The following is a 14,220-nucleotide window of genomic DNA, read 5'->3' on the forward strand; positions in this document are numbered from 1 at the left end:
ATGTTGTCTTCAATACACATACAAACATTGAGTCACTCATTCATGCATCGATGCAGTAAGTTATATCCCCCACCGAACTATACAGACACTCATACTGATACTCAAAAAACCAACTAATAACCCATATACACACTCATGTAGCTACTCACCAACCCATGCAGCCACGTATACACAAAGTGAGACACTGATACAGATATTTAAATATTTAAACATTACTCGCTAATACATGTATTCACTAAGATACACTTAATAAGTCAGTAATACAATCAATTTTACAAAAATAAACCTCCATTTAGACACTTATTTACCCATTTATTCTTCCATTGACCTTTAGATATACATATATAAAAAATATTTATTTTTCAGAAAGACACATTCACTGGATGATGTCATCAGTGATGTCATCAGTCATGTAATTTGAGATGTCATCAGTGATGTCATGAGTGATGTCACTGACCATGTAACGAGTGATGTAACATGTGACGTCATCAGCAGTGGACTGCGGGCGTGCAAGTTAAAGGTAGCTGAACTAACTATAATGGTGGAATTTCAAAGGTTTTGTATGAGTGAAATGTCCAGCTAACTATGCCATGTGTGAAACCTATGGTTTTTACAGTGAACATATATATATATATATATATATATATATATATATATATATATATATATATATATATATATATATATATATTGCTTCACTTGGCAGGCAATTTTCTGGCTTGCAGAAATGAAAGGCACATGCGGAGTTGATTATAAAGCCTGGAATGCTTTATTCGGTGCTTGAGCCCTCTCCCCCCTATCGACAGACGCGTTTCGCCTCGCGGCTTTTTCAATGTCGATTACCATTAAGTGTTACAACCATTTTAAACCCTCCATACGTCATCATAGCCATGAAAACGGAAGATGGACATTTCACCAGCCCCAACGATATCAATTATGCAGTGGCCATCTTATAGTGGGTTAATAAAATGCAATAATATCAATTTCATTAGTAAAGTGCAAGTGCTGAAAACTTTAACAAGGATATAAACCAAAATTAAGGATTTAAGAACAGTTTCTGTAAACAGGTATAATTTTGTAGGCAGTAGAAATTGTTTACATGCTATACATATTTCCTGTTATAAATCTTAACCGCAGCAGGAACAAAGAAAGATCAAATTAATATCTACACAATTCGTAAACATTAGATCAATTTCTTATTGTCACAAACTGTTGCGGTAGCAAAATTGGGCTCGTTATTATATATATGTATGTCTAGCAAAGCTTGCTGCTATAGGACATTCCTATTTTTATTATTTCAGGTAGAGCAGCAATATATAGCGTAAGGGTTTTGGGGGATGAAAGGATATATGTGTTTTTACATGTGTTAATTACATATTTTGCATTACATCCTTTTTCTTACAGTGAAGCTGTTTCGTTCTAGGTATAACACTGCCACTTGTTATTCTAGGTGTGTCCAGAGCTCCTCATCGTTGTTGAGTCCAGCCGGACTCATACTTTGGAGCTCTATAATGTAAAAAGACTCTTTGGCTCTGAGTTTTTTCAGCCTGTCTCCACCCCTTTCATGTTTCTCTACCCCGTCGATGCAGTAATATTGCAACAGATCCCTGTTACTTTGGTGGTATAGTTCAAAGTGTCTTGCAACGGGGTAGGTGGGGTCTTTGTTCGAAATGGCCCGCATATGTTCTAATATTCGCTTTTTAGTGGGGTTCTTGGTGCTGCCGATATACCTTTTGTTGCACGGACAGATGCGACAGTATATGGTGTACTCAGAGTTACAATTATAAAACGTATTAATTGTTCTTACTGGCCTAGGGTCCCCTGGCCCACCTTCGAAAGTAGTGATTTTTTTACTAAATCTACAGGCTTTGCATTTCCTACAAGGAAAGAAGCCATTTATCCCTAGTTTGTTCTGTGTGGCATTGGATTTAGTAAAGTGGCTGTGTATTAGATGGTCTCCAATAGATGGACATCTTTTGTAAGTGATAGGCGGGCGTTCTGGAATGTGGGCTTTTAGTATATTATCGGTTTGGAGGATATGCCAATTCTTTTTGAAAATCTGGACAATTTGTGCAGATCTGTCATTGTACGTTGTAATCATTCATACAATGTTGTCCTAAGTTTTAGATTGTTTAGTTTTTTTAGAGGATAGTAGTGTTTTCCTCTCAATCTTCTGCACTTACAGTTCAGCGGTTTTTAAATGTCCTTTCCTATAACCTCTATCTGAAAAGCGCGATAATGCATCATTTTTAGCACTTATATAGCTCTCCTCGGTGGAGCAGTTGCGCTTTAAGCGCAAAAGTCCCCCATAGGGTATGCTTTTGATTAGGCTTATTGGATGATGACTCTCTGCGTGCAGAACTGCATTACCCGCAGTGGGTTTTCTGAAAAGACGGGTTAGTAGGACATTATTTTCAATGTAGACTTGTAGGTCCAGATAATTGACCGTGCTGTTGCTAATTTTTCCAGTAAACATGAGGTTCAGGTTGTTACTATTTAGAGATGCGATATACTCCTCCGCTGAGGGTTGATCGCCTCTCCATATAATAAACAGGTCGTCAATGTATCGCAACCAAAGCACGATCCTATCTAGCCATTGGTCTTTGGCCTCCCCCAGGCTACGTGCTTCTCCCACCAGCCAACGAAAAGATTTGCGTAGCTGGGGGCGAAGCATGTACCCATCGCTGTACCTCGATTTTGTAAGTACAGCTGTCCGTCGAACACAAAGATGTTATTGTGAAGACAATATGAGACCATCTGCAGCAGCATTTCATTGTGTTGTGTGAATTTTGGATTTTTTTGGCCCAGAAACCATCTTATTGCATTTAAACCATCAGAGTGACACATACAGGTGTATAAACTTGTGATATCCAGAGTTATAAGCAATAAATTCTCTTCCCATCTAATCCCTTCTATATGTCTAAGAAAATCCTGTGTGTCCTGTATGTATGACCCAGGTTTTTCACAAAGGGAGATAGAAATGAATCCACATATATTTCCGTGTTCTCCAAGAGGCTGTTGCTTGAGGCCACAATAGGTCTCCCTGGTGGATTTTTATAATGTTTATGAATTTTTGGCAAGTGGTAGAATGTGGGTAAAGTTGGTTCTTCGCAAAGCAGGAAAAGATACTCATCATTGTTTAGTATGCCTTCCTCTTTCCATTGTCCCAATAATTGATGGTATTTAATTATACTTTCCACATATATGTTACGATGAATTTTGTTGTAACATTGAATGTCTTCCAGTTGCCGCATTGCTTCTCTTTGGTAATGTTCTTTGTTAAAAATCACCATGTTTCCACCTTTATCTGAAGGTTTTATCTCTATCGACTTGTCACTCTTTAGTGTTTGTAATGCTTCCCAATATTTCCGTGGAATATTGTAATGTTCAATTCCTTTGTGGCTTTTTTTTGCCAGATTTTTTAAGTCTGTGGTCACTGCTTCGTTAAAAACGTCTATGGCATCAAAAGATGTGTTAATATTATTTTTTATTTTAACAAAAGATGTGTGTGGAATTTTTCTTGATTTTCTTTTGAACTCACTATTTCCGCTTACTTGTTTAATTCCTGCATGTTCTAGATATTCTTGTGTGCTGGGTACAGTTGATTCACCAGTACCTAGGCTTTCCAGTGCTTGCATAGTTGACATTGCTCGAAAAGTATTTACTGTCGGTGGGATCTGTTCTGTTTCCTCCTCGACAGTGGCGGAATGTAGTGTTGGTGTTTCTCCTTTTGGATTGATCAAGAAAATCTTTTGGAACTTTAATTTACGTATGAAATTGAAAAGGTCTATGCGGACACTGGCGTAGTCATATCCTGAAGTTGGACAGAAGGTGGGACCTAATTCTAAGACTTTCTGTTCTTCTTGTGTTAATGTTCTACTAGAGAGATTGACCACAGTCTGTGCCGGTTTTTCATTTAGTTTTTGTTTTTCTTCCGTTGACTCCTGGTTTCTCTCTGTGTTGGCATTTCTTCTGCCTCCTTTCTTCCCCCGCCTTGTTTTCCTTTTTGATTTTTTGATTTTTGCTGTACCGGGGTGTGCGTCTGTTGTGTTGTTCTTTGACAACTGTCCCTGATGAGTTTGTATTCCCGAAAAAATGGGGGGGCTGTCTCATTTTCCACATTCTGTCCACTCTGGCCAGCTGCTTCAGTTGGTCGTTCATCCTCAGATAATTCTACTTCTGACTCCAATGTTTCCTGGCCTTCGGTGACAGCTGCTCCAGCTTTATTTATTTTTTTCGGGCGTTGTCGTATTTCCTTGCGAAGTTCAGTATGCGTCCTGTCGAATAGTCCTGTTCATCACGATCGAACTTGCTTTGTTTTCTTCGCCTGATCGTTTGTTCATAATCCTTCAATATCTTGAGCATAGCGTTTTTCAAGTCGGCTGCATTCACAGTGTCTTGCTCTTTACCGATTAGATCCTCCAATCTTTCTATTTCGTCAAGAGCTTTCTTCCTGTCGCTCCAGGCATAGTGAACTAACATTTTTACCATGCCTTTCGCTGATTCAGCAGTATATGCAGCCCAGTCTTTGAGAAGTTGGGGGTCCGGGTTCTCATAAGCCGGTACTGTGTAAATTCTGAGACCCCTTGGTATGCGGTCGCAGTCTACATATCCTTGTAAAGAGGTGGCTACCCACCATTTCCTTAATTCTCTTTCATGGGCTTTTTCTAGTGCTTGGAAGAGTATTGTTAAATTACTGGCAGAAGTCGTTGTAATTGACTTGCTTGTACTTTGTTTAGGCCGTCCACCGGAATTGGGCTTAAACATCCCTGTAGCCATTTCCTCCCATTCCTTGACGCTAGACATATCGTTTTTTTCTTTCAACGTCGTAGGCGTGATAAAATAGCGCCCTCAGTAACACTTGCACTGGTTGTCAAAGACGGGGAAGGGGAGAGGGTTATCGTGCACCATTTTACTACTCCTCGGAATAGAGGCATGGAGCTTTAGTCATTAGCAGTCATGAGAGCACACGATGAAGCAAAGACTCACCAAGGTCAGCGCCGCAGCTCCCTCGCGGAAGTCGTGTCACTTTCCAGCCGGTTCGTCACTGCGACATCGGGGCTCGTTGATCTGCTAATCCGCAAATTCTTTTTCCACGGAAATCGCTCTCTTTTCATGCCCGCATTTCCTTCGGCGTTACTGTAGATTTCAAAGCCTCCGGGCTGGCGGCCATATTGATTTTCGGAACAGAACTTCACCGCCGCCGCTCCGTGTTTCCGGGTGCACACTTCAGCGGAGGTGACTCGCTAGGTATTGCTTCACTGGGCAGGCAATTTTCTGGCTTGCAGAAATGAAAGGCACACGCGGAGTTGATTATAAAGCCTGGAATGCTTTGTTCGGTGCTTGAGCCCTCTCCCCCCCTATCGACAGACGCGTTTCGCCTCGCGGCTTTTTCAATGTCGATTACCATTAAGTGTTACAACCATTTTAAACCCTCCATACGTCATCATAGCCATGAAAACGGAAGATGGACATTTCACCAGCCCCAACGATATCAATTATGCAGTGGCCATCTTATAGTGGGTTAATAAAATGCAATAATATCAATTTCATTAGTAAAGTGCAAGTGCTGAAAACTTTCACAAGGATATAAACCAAAATTAAGGATTTAAGAACATTTTCTGTAAACAGGTATAATTTTGTAAGCAGTAGAAATTCATTACATGCTATACATATTTCCTGTTATAAATCTTAACCGCAGCAGGAACAAAAAAAGATCAAATTAATATCTACACAATCCGTAAACATTAGATCAATTTCTTATTGTCACAAACTGTTGCGGTAAAAAAAAAAAAAAAACAATATATATATATATATATATATATATATATATATATATATATATATATATATATATTACCTACTGGCGGTCGCCAGTAGGTATATATAGTTAGGATTTTTTCCCCAATGGGATTTTTTAAAAATTCTATGTCTAATAACTTTGGCGTTTGTGGACGGAATTGGCTGAAATTTTCAGGAAAATGGAACATTTTGTTTCTGAGCAGCCCCTGAAAATTTGGGGGGGGTTCATCAAGGGGGGGCCGAGAAAAAAGGGGGGTTCCAAAACGCGTTTTTCCCATGTTAATTTCCATAGGGCGGTTGGCCTCACTTTTAGCCCAAACGGCTGAATGGATTTGCACGAAACTTGGCAAAATTGTAGGGACTGGTAGCCTGATGTGCCTTTGCTAGGTCTCAATATATGTGCTCCAGTGGATTTTGAGAAATTAACGTTCAAAAAAAGATATATATCTGTAACAGCGCTCCGGGCAGCGCTCCACTTCGCGTACTTTTCGCGTTACGGAGCTTTGTGAAGCGAAGCTGATTGGTTCTCCGGCGTCTGTAAACATTCCAAACAGTCCGTAGCGGCCGCCATCTTGTCTCTCGGTAGGATCGAGAGACAAGAGGAGGCCAAAGCGAAGGGGCAAATGACCATAAGGGGGCATAGTAGATCCTCCCCGACCCCCTAGGTTTGATGTGGAGGTTTTAAAAGGGCCCCGCGGGGCAAAAAAAATAAAAATAATAATAATCAAACGGATGAATGGATTTGCACGAAACTTGGCAAAATTGTAGGGACTGGTAGCCCGATGTGCCTTTGCTAGGTCTCAATATATGTGCTCCAGTGGATTTTGAGAAATTAACGTTCAAAAAAAGATATATATCTGTAACAGCGCTCCAGGCAGCGCTCCGCTTCGCGTACTTTTCGCGCTACGGAGCTTTGCGAAGCGAAGCTGATTGGCTCTCCGGTGTCTGTAAACATTCCAAACAGTCCGTAGCGGCCGCCATCTTGTCTCTCGGTAGGATCGAGAGACAAGAGGAGGCCAAAGCGAAGGGGCAAATGACCATAAGGGGGCATAGTAGATCCTCCCTGACCCCCTAGGTTTGATGTGGAGGTTTTAAAAGGGCCCCGCGGGCCCAAAAAAAAAAAAATCGTTTTTTTTGGTGTGGTGCGCCCGGTTCGCGTAACGGGAAGCGGACTGGGGAGCGTACTACAAGGAAACAAGAATGATTGACTTTTAACTTATTGTATGTTTATAGACTTTTTTTTTTCTTTTTTTTCTGCTGAGTGACGTCTCGGCCTATCTCCACGGGATGCAGTCCCTACCATCTCGGCGTTTAAGCCCAGGGGGACCGGTAGTGTGGGAGAGATAACGTCTGTTAACGTTCGATTCGAAGGAAATCAGGAAGTGTTGATAAACATTGTCTGCGCCATCTTGCCTTTTTTCAAATGCCACACTTTTGTCGTGCACGGCAGCCATTTTAGATGCCTTGACCAGACCCACTCTCTGCACGCTGTCGATCCTTAGCATGGCTCCCCACCCTTGCAAGCATCTCCCCCAGGCACTGGTCACCCCCGCTCTCTGTCTTATGCATGGGCAATAAACCTCCCCCCATCTGCGCTGCTCTTCCCTGAGAATCACACCCTGTGCCCGCCCGACACCTCCCTTTCGCCCTATTCACTACCGCACCCTCTGACACTCCTCTTCCTCTGTGTCCGATTGTCCAGGCCGGTCCCAGGCTATCAGCTAGCCCTGCAGATGTAGTTTATGGCCCCAGCTGTAAAGAATCACCCCTCTTCAAAGGAGTTATAGTAGATCAAGGCCCACACCCGATGAGATCCGTCACACCACACGCGTTCCTACTATCTGAAAACCATCCTGTATTGTGATTGGGGAGGGGACCGAGCCTGAAGCGGAAGATTCCAGGGATGACTCTTTGTACATCAAAGTTTTTACAATTATGTGTCACATTAAAAATATATAGCACTCCAACAAAGTAGTAGGATTATAAAACTTTAATAACTTATAAATATATACAACAAAACAAAAACAGTAAAAACATTTAAACATTTTTAGGGAAAAAGAAGGAACAATGGTCAGTAGCGGTCGGTTGTGCGAATAGTCCCAAGGCAGCACAACGTCCAGATTTCTGGACGGCACCCAGGTGATGTTGCCTGGGTGCCGCACTGATTTGGGTATCCGGCGTGGGGCATCCCGGGGGGTGGGTCGTCAGTAGCGGTCTGTTGTGCGAATAGTTTCAAGGCAGCAGAACGCGCTGAAATGTGGATGGCACCAAGGTGATGTCCAGTAAGTTGCCGCCCTCCGAATAACGGCGTGGGGCGCCCCGGGGGGGGGGGTGAGGCGGCGTGAACGGGCCTCCCCAGGTGGAGGCTCGTCTGCTGGAGTGGGGCGCCCCTTTACCGTTTCAGTTGCCATTCCGTCCGCTTTTGGTCCACTGTGTCAAAATCCGCCATTCAGCTGAGTTGCGCCCACTGTTGCGGTGCAGCGATAGGCGGCTGCCACAGGACTCTCAAAATGGCGGCAGGCTCTTTCCTTTTTGGGCCTGGTCCACTGAAATGGCCCTGGGACACCTTGGAAATCGGACGCTTGTCTGCTAAGTCTTGGACCCCATTCTCGAAAGCGTCCCCTCAGCCTTGAGGATTCTACAAAAGTCTTGGGGGCCCCCGACTCCTGCAGGTTTCCGGTGGGGAGCGGCTGCCATGATTGCTTGCGGAATGACCACGACGGAGCCACGAGATGGTGGTGCTTTCATGCTGACGCCAGCTTCAGTCTGAAACATCCAGAAACAAGGTGGGGCTTTCATCGTTTGGGAAAAAAAAAAAGTTTTCATCCAATGAAAAGTGTTATTTTTAGGTCATATGATCAAGCCTTCCATCATTAGGAAACCAAAAGTAAAATGAACCAATGAAAAGTTTTATAAACAAGTCACATGACCTGTTATGCGGCATAGGGTATAAAAAGCGTAGAAAATCCGTTGGCACGTGATGCGGCGTCAGTAGCGGACCGATGTGCGAATAGGCCGAAGGCAGCACAACGCGCCAAGATCCGGATGGCACCGAGGTGGTGTCTAGCAAGTTGCCGCACTGGTGTGGCCATCCTACAATGCTGAAAGTCGGCGTGGGGCGCCCCGTTGGCCTGTGAGTTCGCGTCAGTAGCGGACCGATGTGCGAATAGGCCGAAGGCAGCACAACGCGCCAAGATCCGGATGGCACCGAGGTGGTGTCTAGCAAGTTGCCGCACTGGTGTGGCCATCCTACAATGCTGAAAGTCGGCGTGGGGCGCCCCGTTGGCCTGTGAGTTCGCGTGAGTAGCGGACCGATGTGCGAATAGGCCGAAGGCAGCACAACGCGCCAAGATCCGGATGGCTCCGAGGTGGTGTCTAGCAAGTTGCCGCACTGGTGTGGCCATCCTACAATGCTGAAAGTCGGCGTGGGGCGCCCCGTTGGCCTGTGAGGTAGCGTCAGTAGCGGACCGATGTGCGAATAGGGCCAAAGGCAGCGCAACGCGCCAAGATCCGGATGGCACCGAGGTGGTGTCTAGCAAGTTGCCGAACTGGTGTGGCCATCCTACAATGCTGAAAGTCGGCGTGGGGCGCCCCGTTGGCCTGTGAGGTGGCGTCAGTAGCGGACCGATGTGCGAATAGGGCCAAAGGCAGCGCAACGCGCCAAGATCCGGATGGCACCGAGGTGGTGTCTAGCAAGTTGCCGCACTGGTGTGGCCATCCTACAATGCTGCGCCGAAAGTCGGCATGGGGCGCTCCGTTGGCCTGTGAGTTCGCGTCAGTCAGTGGGGGTTGTTTGAGGATCTGACTGCATTGGAAAGCAATGTGATGCTGTCCGTCGCCCCCAAGATGAAGGTTCCTCGGCTGCAGTGGGGCGCCCCTTGGTGTTTCACTCGCTATGCAGCTGAGTTGCGTGCGCACTTGCGGCGAATAGGTCGAAGGCAGCACAACAATATTTTCTGAATAGAAGACACCACAAGGCGCTGAGATTCGGTTGGCACCGAGGTGGTGTCTAGCAAGTTGCCGCACTGGTGTGGCCATCCTACAATCCTGCTCCGAATAACGGCGTGGGGTGCCCGAAGGGGGGGGGAGGCGGCGTGAATATGCCTTCCCAGGTGGAGGTTCGTCTGCTGTAGTGGGGCGCCCCTTTACCGTTTCAGTTGCCATTCAGCTGAGTTTCGGCCGCTCTTGATGCTACAGCGACAGGCGGCTGCAACAGCACTCTCAAAATGGCGGCCTGTTTTTTGGATTTGGGCCTGGTCCGCTAAAATGGCCCTGGGACACCTTAGAACTCGGACGCTCAAATTTTTTTTTCCTTTCCTCTACATGCAAAAAAAGGTAAATGCCCGGTACATTACACGCTTCATCTGCCACGATGTACTCTCCAGAGGAACCGAAAAAAAAATATAGTTATGGTAACTATACCATGCATCGTCATATGGAGAGGTGGCACCGATTAATTATAGTGCTGCATAAAAGAGAGATTTGGAGGAGAACCCCCGACCTGCCAGTACATTCATCAAAGAAGTGGCACTGACAGCATCAGAGGCAAGGGAAATGGTCCCAAATATGTAGAAGAACTTTGGAAAGATTAAAATGACATGTTTAGATTGTGGCAAATTAATTTCATGTGGACAGATGAGTGTTACTCTAATAAATACTTTCTTGATGTGAAAATTAGTGCAACTCCACAAGGCTTCATCACTGATCTGTACGTGAAGCCCACAGACAGGAATAATATGCTACTACATTCCAGCTTCCATGAACCTAACCTAATACGGAACTTACCGTACTCTCAGATGGCGAGAGTTAAAAGGATTTCGTCAGATTCAACTACCCTGACAGTGAGACTCAACGAAATGTCTAAAAAGTTTATCAACAGAGGTTATCCTAAACCTTTAGTAGAAGACACAAAAAAGAGGATTGTGGAGACAGATAGAGACAAGTTACTAACATCAACCAGCAAACCTGAACAAACACGGACGGTTGTAGTCTCCAAATACTCTACTTCAAGCAGGAAATTTAAACAAAGTATCATGAAACACTGGTCAATTCTGAACTTGGAACCAGACTTTGGGAACTCATTTAACCAATCACCAATATTTGCCTACACCAGGGCCAGAAATTTAGGTGAAATGGTACAACTCAAACCTAAAGAGAGCACTTCATTCCATGGAACTAGACCCTGTTTAAATTGCGGCAATTGCAATAATATCATTAAAGGCAATACAATCCAACATCCGAGATACGGCAATTCCATCAAACTACATGTTAATGCCACCTGTGACTCCAGTAACTTAATATACGGAATCAAATGTCCGTGTGGGAAGCTTTACGTTGGGAAAACCGAACGCCGCATTAAGGTTCGACTCACGGAACACAAGTCTAACATTAGACTCAAAAATTCCAAGTCAGCTTTATCATCGCATTTTGTTGAAGCCCAACATAATGTATCTCAAATTAAGTTTATCATTCTTGAGACAGTCACAAAGCAAGAAGGAAGAGACAATAATAAATTTCTTCTTAGGAGAGAGAATTACTGGATTTACAAATTATCGACCCAGAAGCCAATGGGCCTCAATGATAGAATTGAACTTTCTTGTTATTTATGATTTAATTGCTCTGAATACCGTTTGTGATGTTATTGTGTGTATTCCCTTTCATAAGTACGTTGACACTGTCTAAAACAGCATGCTTTCATCACCGTTTAACGTAGCCATCTGGTTAGCCGTTTGCGCTTACAACTCCACAGACCCGGGTTCGATCCCACGGTGGGTTTAGATTCACATGGTTCAATTTTTTTTATCTTCCTTTTTTTATCTTCCTTTCTTTACTTTTTTCTTTGAAACACATTTTATATTTTGCCAGCATTTTACACATCTCATTACCATTTTTTTTTGGTAATGTTAATACAATGTTTGAAGCTAATAGCCGAATACCTTGTCATGACCAGCCTGACCACTACTGCTAAGTTTAGTCTTTTTACCCTGTTCATTAGCTCGTTACCACACCTGTGACACTCCCCCATTTGAATTTAATAAACGCGGCAAACGAAGGTTTCCCGCCGGCGTTTCTTCAGGAGACAAACATCGGACCTACGCATATTGACGTATCCGCTCAGGTTAGTTTTCACCGTCCCGATATACTGTACACGGTAGAATGTGGTCCTTTAAACCACTGAGTGTAACACCGTTTCGTGCACCTTTCCCTTTTAGATTTTCACACAAATGCTTACAAGAAGCACGTAAGTGACACGCCGTTTTCAAACCTTCATGTATATAGGTAGTCATGTAGAATGTTTTTGGTCACCCATTGTTACAAGAAGGCTTATCTGTTGATCGCTTTATTTTCTCCTTTAATTATTTACACACAGCGACCATCATGTTTTGTAGAATGTTTGATTTAGCATGATTCTTGACATATTATTTACTACTATTCTAATGCATATGTATATTGTTGTTTTTAGTGTCAATTCCCTGATGAAGGGCATAGCAAAAATGCCTGAAATGCATTGGACACGCCTCGAAAGACAGTGCTTAAGAGTTTAATGCTGCAAATGATCATTTAAAACTACCAATTAGTTTTGCAAACAAGAACTTTAATATGGAATAAATGTGAACTGTAACGAACATTGAATGGAAGTCACTTTCTTGTTTTAAGGAGGGACAACAATTTGTGTGCCAACTAAGGGATGAGACCAGAGACCCTCTGGCCTCACGTTTTCAGACTCTAATAAATATAGCATATGAACATCATCATAGTCGATGGTTGGTAGAGACATTTTGACTATATACTGGACCTGCCCGTCCTCGCCCAAAATGGCGCCGGAATAAATGGGACTCGTAACTCCTTGTTGTGTACTGGTTGCACAACCTTGATATCACGAGATACGTATGCAGTTTTGAAGCACATGGCGGGTGGGGACGAGAATTGATTGAATATTTCGACATCCCTATTGATATTAAGTTCTGATGTGTTATTGATTACTGTACTATTGAAAGTTTGAATTAACGTCACCCATGGTACTTGCCCGCAAATGTATATCTAGATAATTTTATTGTAACTGGCCCTGTCGTATTTTAATTATAAAATGTACGTCCACCGATTCCGCAACTGTTAGACACCTTAGTTCTTACAACCTAATGGCCCGCCCGTTACGTTCCTCTACAGTGTAAATGTCTACTCATCATATACGATTACAGTTTGCTCCATGGCCGGCCCACGTGGTTATAGGCCCGTATTTGTATACTGACATTTTCACAATAAAGGTTTTTAAAAGAAAACATGTTAGTAGTATTTACATTGGTAAAGTTTTTAATAATAGTCACTGTTTTAGAATCAGTAAAAGACAAGTGAAATAAAGCAGTCCAATTACATGAAGGGTAAAAGGTATAATACGCAGGAACGCAGTAAAGATAAATGGTCAAGGGCTGTTGTGTTTTCTACTCCTGCAACATAAAGTGATCGATAAGAATCTCATATTCAGGCGTATCGGCGACTAAGACAGCAGGCCGACCCTCTTTTGCTCAACGGCTCCATCATGGGACGAAGAAACGCCCTTTTTCTCGAAAAAGGAATATATTTTACTTGCAGGACAGTTGTAAATTTTCCAGGAAAGTACATTAGCCTGGAACATTATAACATATGTTTAAGAAAAAATAATGTTCGAAAGTAATAAAAAGCGTAAATTTTAGGTCATATGACCAAGCCTTTCATCATTAGAATAAGAAAAGTAAAATGAACCAATGAAAAGTTTTATTAACAAGTCACATGACCTGTTATGGTTACGTTACGCGCTGCGCGCCGCGCCCCGGATCACTTCCGGATGCGCTAACGCGGCGCGTCATAGGACGCATTACGCGACAACGCAGGTCCAGAATATAGTCAAAATGTCTCCACCAACCAGCGGTCGGAACACAACCCCTTTCAGCAGGCTAAATAGTTCTGTTAAATGACAACAGAAGGGACAGGCAACAAGAACCATCAGTCAAAGAGGGGAGGGCAAGTTCTTCTCTACCGGGTCACGTTGGGGCGCTACCGGAACTGATCGAATTGGTAGTCTACAGTGTTTCTGGATGTTTCAGACTGAAGCTGGCGTTAGCATGAGAGCACCACCATTTCGTAGCTCCGTCGTGGCCATTCCACGAGCAATCATGCTAGCCGCTCCCCACCAGAAGCCTGCGGGAGTCGGGGGCCCCCAAGACTTTTGTAGAATCTTCAAGGCTGAGGGGACGCTTTCGAGAATGGAGCCCAAGCTCTAGCAGACAAGCGTCCAAGTTCCAAGGTGTCGCAGGGCCATTTTAGTGGACCACGCCCAAATCTGAAGAGCCTGCCGCCATTTTGAGAGTCCTGTGGCAGCCGCCTATCGCTGCACCTCAAGAGCGGGAGCAACTCAACTACATGGTGAGCGAGACGCTGTAG

Source organism: Lissotriton helveticus, chromosome 8 (assembly GCF_964261635.1).
Source record: "Lissotriton helveticus chromosome 8, aLisHel1.1, whole genome shotgun sequence".
Classification (NCBI taxonomy): domain Eukaryota; kingdom Metazoa; phylum Chordata; class Amphibia; order Caudata; family Salamandridae; genus Lissotriton; species Lissotriton helveticus.